Source organism: Artibeus jamaicensis, unplaced genomic scaffold (assembly GCF_021234435.1).
Source record: "Artibeus jamaicensis isolate MK-2021 breed Jamaican fruit bat unplaced genomic scaffold, CSHL_Jam_final scaffold_286, whole genome shotgun sequence".
In the NCBI taxonomy this organism is placed as follows: domain Eukaryota; kingdom Metazoa; phylum Chordata; class Mammalia; order Chiroptera; family Phyllostomidae; genus Artibeus; species Artibeus jamaicensis.
The window spans coordinates 9972805-9979903 of record NW_026522034.1 but is presented as its reverse complement, the minus strand read 5'-3'; the positions used below and the strand labels follow the sequence as shown (position 1 = coordinate 9979903).

The 7099-nt window shown below is 38.7% G+C and overlaps 1 pseudogene; it reads right to left on the bottom strand.

The window, feature by feature from the left end:
* Nucleotides 1-386: 386 nt before the first annotated feature.
* LOC119042634 (40S ribosomal protein S7-like) lies at nt 387-3822 on the bottom strand (annotated as a pseudogene).
* Between the last annotated feature and the right edge of the window lie 3277 nt (nt 3823-7099).

Here is a 7099-nt window from a genome sequence, read left to right as displayed (position 1 = left end):
GTTGCAAATGAAAATTAATTAAATCTCCAGGTAATAATTCATTTAATGGTTTAAAAATAGGGAAAAATAATCCTTGGGAAGTGATTAAAGGAATACATGGATGCAAGCAAGCATTAAACAAGAATGGAATATTAATTGTTCTTCATATTAAGAACATTGGAATATAGTTCTTCAATGTTTAAAATAAAATATAGATAGGAAGTGATATAAAGTGAAGAGAGATGGAGGTAAATTGTAGATGGAATGTGTCATATTGTTTTTGGTAGCACGGACTGGTTATCATATAACTCTTGGGTGTTAGAACTCAAATAACACTTTCCTGGATGAAAGGAAGCAATATTACTTCTAGAGAAACAGTTTTTTCTTAGTAATATTTCTTGAATATTTTATTTAGTCAATTTTGTGTGCAGCTGAAACTCTGGAAATGCAAAATGAACATCCCTGCCTGTGAGCTCCTCATACACCGCAGAAGTTTCAGGCTTGCGTTCCACCACATGCTTTATCCAAATGAACCTTTAGGAGCCGGCTGCCTGCCAGCTTCAGCGCATTCCCTTACCTGCAATTTCACTCAGGAAAACCCCATCCTCCGGGACCACATCATACTCAGCTGTCAGAGGGCGGTCCCTGGGATGTTTCTGCTTATTTTTTTGTATGGCTTTTTGAATTATTTAGTCTGAAATCTTTTCTGAGCATTAAAGACAACGTGCATCCCACTGAACTTTTTGTCCAGTTTGCGTTTTGGCCACACTTGGATTTTTCTGAAAAGATTTCAGTTGAAGAAAAAGAGCAATGATTGTAATAGCTTTCCGACTGCCACCTACTTCAATTTCCTTGGTTATGGTATTCAGCTCTTGTAGCTCGGTCTCGGGGTCCAAGTTCACCCCCAGCTCAGGGGACCTTGGGGAATGCCTGTCTGGAACTCGGCTGGCTTCTTGCCATTGGCTTCATGATCCTCTCGCAGAAACTAAACACTGCCTTCCCCTTGGTGAAGGTGGCCCTGGGAAGAGTCCTAGGTCTCAGGAGAGCTTGTCAAATCCAGCAGCTGAAAAACAGTAATGTAATATTCTTTTTACCCTGAGAAACACTATTACAAACATAGAATAATTATCAAATAAGCAAGAAAGTATATAAATTCCAACTATATTTTAAGTATGGTTTTGAAACCATGTAAGATATGTACTAGACAATGTGGAATTATGCAACTCTGTACCATGTCCTTCTATAATCATCATTTTTAAAATTTCACATTTGAGTTAATGAGAAGCCAGATTATATTTTTCAACTGAACAAACTTGTATTTTTATCAGAAGTCCCACATATGGAAATAAGCCTGTCACTACTGTATAATTATTGAATAATTTACATTTTAATAAGTATTACATTTTGTCTATTTATTTATTATTTTTTATATTTTTTATTTATTTATCTTTGGAAGGAGAGAGGGAGAGAAACATCAATGTATGGTTGCCTTTTGTGGGTTCCCTGCTGGGAACTGGCCTGCAGGGAACTGGTCTGCAACCCAGGCATGTGCCCTGACTGGGAATCGAACCGCGATTGTCTGGTTCGCAGGCCCGTGCTCAATCCACTGAGCTACACCAGCCAGGGCTATTTATTTATTTTCAAAATATATTTTGTCCTGACATGCATGTGTTTTGAGGTTCCCAGGGCAAAAATAGTCGTAGGTGTACCCAAGGACAAGGGAACAGTTTAGTGTGCTTCTTCCTAATCTCTACCTCTCCTTCTCATCTGAAAGCACATCACACTAAAATGTGTAAAAACTTATTTTATTATATAGATTGTTTTAAGGTCTCATCTCAAATCACTGTGAAAATGTAAACAATTTAAGGAGTGGTATTTTGGCCATTGACTTTCATATATAAACACACTATTACATTTATACATTTCATTTTTTATATACACACAAGATTACATTTTTATTTATGCCATGGAAATAAATAGATTTCACATCAAGACAATTTTTGAAAAAATAGAGAATCCTGAAAACAATTAGGTTACATTATGTGGAAAAGTCTTTCTGAATTTCTGCTCAAAATCAGTAAGACAAAAAGTGCACTAAAAACAGTCGGTGGTCTCCTATACTTCTGCCTTCCCCTGAGTTGGCTTCATTTTTAGCTTTTTCCTTGAAGGCCATCTCTCTTTGCTTCTCCTGTGGGAAATATGGCTACCATATTCCCAAAGACATTTTACGTATTATTTTAGACTCTTTTAATTAATGTCTTAAGTTCAAAAATCCCAGCGAATATTTCTGATTATAGCTTGAGGCTAGGAAGTCCCTCAAAGACCTTTATTGCTTCTCCCCTTAAGAGGCCCCAATGAGTAGACTTCAATTTCAACAGAAATCGTCTAAGAGATTAGCTCTCTGAGATAAGATGTATTAAAAGAATTACATGGCCATCTTAACAAGTCCCTGTGTACATTAGCTCAGCTTGTCCTCAGCTGGAAAACAAGAACTGATCTAATTCTCTCTGTCAGTAGTGTGAGATTTGGAAAGATAATATGTATAGTCCAATGATAAAGAAAAAGGATTATGAGTTGTACTATTTTAAGTGTTACTTCTGATTTTAATACTTATTTGCCAGTGAGCCTGATAAAAACTGTTTGCTTTGTTTTCTACATTTGTAAATTGTGTATTATAAAAATAATACTTCAAGTATTGCTCAGGATTTCTTTTCACTGAACAAGACTGATTGGCTATGTTTTCATAATGTGGATATTCTAGTTCAGTAGGATATATGTCAAATACCCACCTGCATAACACAGGGTTCATTAGGGAAGAACAAAAAACAAAACAAGTAAAATGCATAGCTATAAATAAGATGGAAAATAAAGATAGGGAGTGTTGGGTGTTAAAAATGATAAGTACGGTCAGGAAGTATGACCAATAGGAAGATAATTAAGAATAGATTTGAAGAAAATAAAAGAGGTGAAACAGTTACCTATGCATGTTTCTGGGGAGAAAGCATCCTAGGCGGAGGAAATAGAAGTTGCAAAGGCTCTGACCAGGCACAGTCCTGGAGATCTGAGAAAATACAGGGAGAATGTTGTGACTGGAGAACACTGGCTGGAGCAGAGTAAGCAAAGAGAGGTGTCTCACAGGACAGGGCCAACTAGGTAACTAAAGCAGTAGTTTTGGAGAGAAGACCATAATTTCCACTTTGTATGTATTAAGATGGAGGTGTATATTAGACTTAAAATAGGAGATGTTGAGATAAAAGTTTGACATATGGGTGCTCATTCCAGAATAGAGGTTCCTATATATCAATAAGTATGACCAACGCATGTTACTGATATTTTCTATATTTACTTGTTTACCATCATTTATATTATTCCTTCCTTTCTTTATTTCCTTGTTTTCATCTAGATCGTTTTTTCCTGTCTGCTGAATTACCTTAGTGGGTTTTTGTTTGTTTCAAATGCATGTTTCCTAGCAAAAATTACTTAACCTTTTTCCCCTAAAATGTATTTATTTTACCTGTAATTTTGGAGATTATATAATTGACCATTGACCTTTTAGATTGGCAATTATTTTCTTTCAGCAGTATAAAGTGTCACTCCATTATCTATTTGCTGTCATAATTTCTACTGTGAAACTTGCTGTCTTCTTGTTGCTCCTTTGAAGGTGAGCATCCCTTTCTCCTGGTGCTTTAATGTTGTCCTTTTGCTTTTGTTTTTTAGGAGCTTTACTCTGATGTATTTTAGAGTGGTTTCCTTTGCATTTATCTTCCTCGGGACTCTCAGAGGCTTCTGAATCAGTGGCTTGATCTTGATGTCTTTCAAGATTTTTGGAACATTTTCAGACATTTTCTCTTCTCTCTTTCTTCTGATCCACTCTCTTTCACCTCTACATACTCATAGAACTTTTATTATGTCCTACGAGTCTCATATAACTTTATATTTTACATTTTTCCTCTCTTTACTGCTATTTTAATTTTTTTATTGATCTGACTTCTGTTTTACTAATGCACTGCTTTGCTGTTTAGTCTACCTGTGAGGACCTAATTCCAAATATACATTTTTAGTCTAACATAGTCATTGGACTCTTTATAAATTGCAATTCTTTGGTGAAATTCGTTACCTAATGAGACTAGTCCATATGCATATGTTTCAAAGAAGAATTTTGGTGTCAAGACAGAAATAAGAATAAGCATCAGGATTTTGACAGGTGACTATAAAACACAAAACTCTCAACATCCCTCCTCACCACCACCTATGGTGGTTTAGAAGTCTAGGAAGAGTTGGTGTTATTCTGAATAGAAGAAATTCTAGATTTCTCTGTAGGTTTTTGAAGAGAAACAAATGGGATGATGAAATCAAAACACTTAGCACTGTACCATGATTAAATGTTTGGTGAATGGTATTAGTGTTAACATTAATGGACCTGGCTGATGCTGATAGAATTTTCATGCATGTTCTCTGTATCACTAAAGCCTCTGAGTTTTGTGTGCTGGGCGTGTGATTAGAATTACTTAACCAAGATGCCTGCTTCCAGCCAAAATAGACCAACAGGGAAAGCCCAGCACACAAAACTCAGAGGCCCAACAGGGTTTATCTACTTGCTTATATTAGTCTGCTTGTGTTGTGGTAATGGAATTGTTTAAACAACAAAAATTAGTTTTCTTACAATTCTGGAGGCCCAAAGTCTAAGACCAAGATACCAACAAACCTAGTTTTGGACAAGGGCTCTCTTTGCTCTCTTTCTGGCTTGTAGATGGCCCTCTTTTCCATGTGTTATAATGTGGGCATTCCTCTGTGCATTTGCAGGGGGCGTAGATAGAGAGAGAGAGAAAGAAGGGGGATGGAAGGGGAGGGAAGGGAAGGGAGAGAGAGAGCATTCAGGTATTTCTTCTCATAAGGATGCTAATATCAGATCAAAGCGAAACTGTTAAGACCTCATTTAACCTTAAATATTTCCTTGTAAATCCCATATCCAATACAGCCACATTGACTGCTAGGACTTCAATATATGAATTTGGAATGACTATTCAAAAATCAATAAAAATACATGACATAGTGATTTTTAAGATATTGAAAATAGGCAACAAAGATCCCCAATTTCTCAGAGGTGAAATACAAATGGGATGAATATTACAATTGCTCAGGTCACTGCCTAAAGAGAGATATGAGATGTTTGCACGAGAAAGGAAACAAGATGGGACCCACCTGTTGTCCTGAGTATGAGAGTAGAGCTGGGAGTCTGGGAAGCCCAAGATGGCTAGAGCTTGCAGGGCAGAGCGCTGGGAAGGAGAGAGCTGAAGAGAGAGAACTCCACAGATGCAAATACCACAGAGTATTCAGTTGAGGACTGATCAGGACACGTCAGGGAACTATCCAAAGTGGGAGAGAATTGCCAAGAAGGATTAGAGGAAACAAGCCCCAGAACTCACACACGGCTAGAAATAGGGACTTTTTCTAGAAGTAAGTGTGGGATATTTCATAATTCCTGGAGCATACTGTAGAATACTCCGTGGGAAAAAGTAAAATCTCAAATAAGGGCTGCTTTATTCCCATCCAAAAAAGAAAGATTAAAAAGAAGTCCCTCAACAGGATAATAAAACATTATACCATTTCCAAGTAACTTAAGCATATCTCATAATAAAGCTCAAAAATATTTGTAGGTGTACAGAAATATCCAGCACATAACAAAGCAAAATTTGTACTAACATCCAATGTAAAGTTATAGTCATGCAACAAAAAAGCAAAAAATTTATAATACTCACATGGAGAACATTTTTCAATTAAAACTGCTAACTGGACTTCCGCCAAGATGGAGGTATAGGTGGATGTGCCGTGCCTTCTCACACAACCAAGTTTAGGGACAACTAAATATTAGCATCAGAAAACACAACCAGAACATGGAAAATTGAACTTTTCGGAAGTCCGTTAACAACAAATTCTTCAGCCCGACCAGTAAGGGGCGAAACCGGAGTCTCGTGAGGGGTTGCACAGGAGGTCTGGGTCAGACCCGGGCGTGGAATCCAGACGCCCGAATCCAGACGCACGGGTTCCAAACGCAGGATTGGACCTAGTGAGCGACCGAGCGACCCACCGGGTGAGCGACTGCTGAGGAGACAGTGGGGAGGCGGTGCTGCGTGTTGACTGCGGTTGCCTATTTGCGGGCGAGCGGACAGGCGAGGGAGTGGGCGGTTAGACCGGGCCCCCGGCGGTCCCCGTGGCTAGCGGCCGTAGAGGGCGCCGCCATTTCCCCGCTCTGACCACGCCCCCACAACAGCGTCACAACCCAGCGTCCTGGGAGTCCAAGGCGCCGCTTCTCGCACTTAAAGGGCCAGAACAGACCAAAAATGTCGCAGGAAGACCTCAAAGCCCCAGAGATAAATCTAAGCGACGAAGAAATAGCAAAACTCTCAGACGCACAGTTTAAAACACTGGTCATCAGGATCCTCACGGATCTGGTTGATTATAGCCACAAATTAGAGAAACATATGAAGGCTAAACTAAGGGAAATGAATGGAATTCCACAGGAAACCCATAGCGATGAAAAGGAAACTGGGACTCAAATCAATGGAGTGGACCAGAAGAAAGCAAATAATGGCCAAACAGAAAAGAGTCAAGGAGCAAGAATTCAAAGAAATGAGGAGAGTCTTAGGAACCTCCAGGACATCTTTAAACGCTCCAATATCCGAATTATAGGGGTACCAGAAGGGGGAAAGACACAACCACCAGTGGAAAAATTATTTGAACAAATAATAAAAGAAAATTTCCCCAATCTGGCAAAGGAAATAGACTTCCAAGAAATCCAAGAAGCTCAGAGAGTACCAAAAAAGTTGGACTCAAGAAGAAACACACCAAGGCATATCATAATTACATTAGCCAAAATTAAAATGAAGGAGAGAATCCTAGAAGCAGCAAGAGCTAAGGGGACAATCACCTACAAAGGAGTCCCCATCAGACTGTCAGCAGATTTCTCAAAAGAGACCTTACAAGCAAGAAGGGGCTGGAAAGAAATATTCCAAGTCATGAAATCTAAAGACCTACAACCAAGATTGCTCTAATCAGCAAAACTTTCATTTAGAATGGAAGGACAGATAAGGTGCTTCTCAGATAAGATCAAATTCAAGGA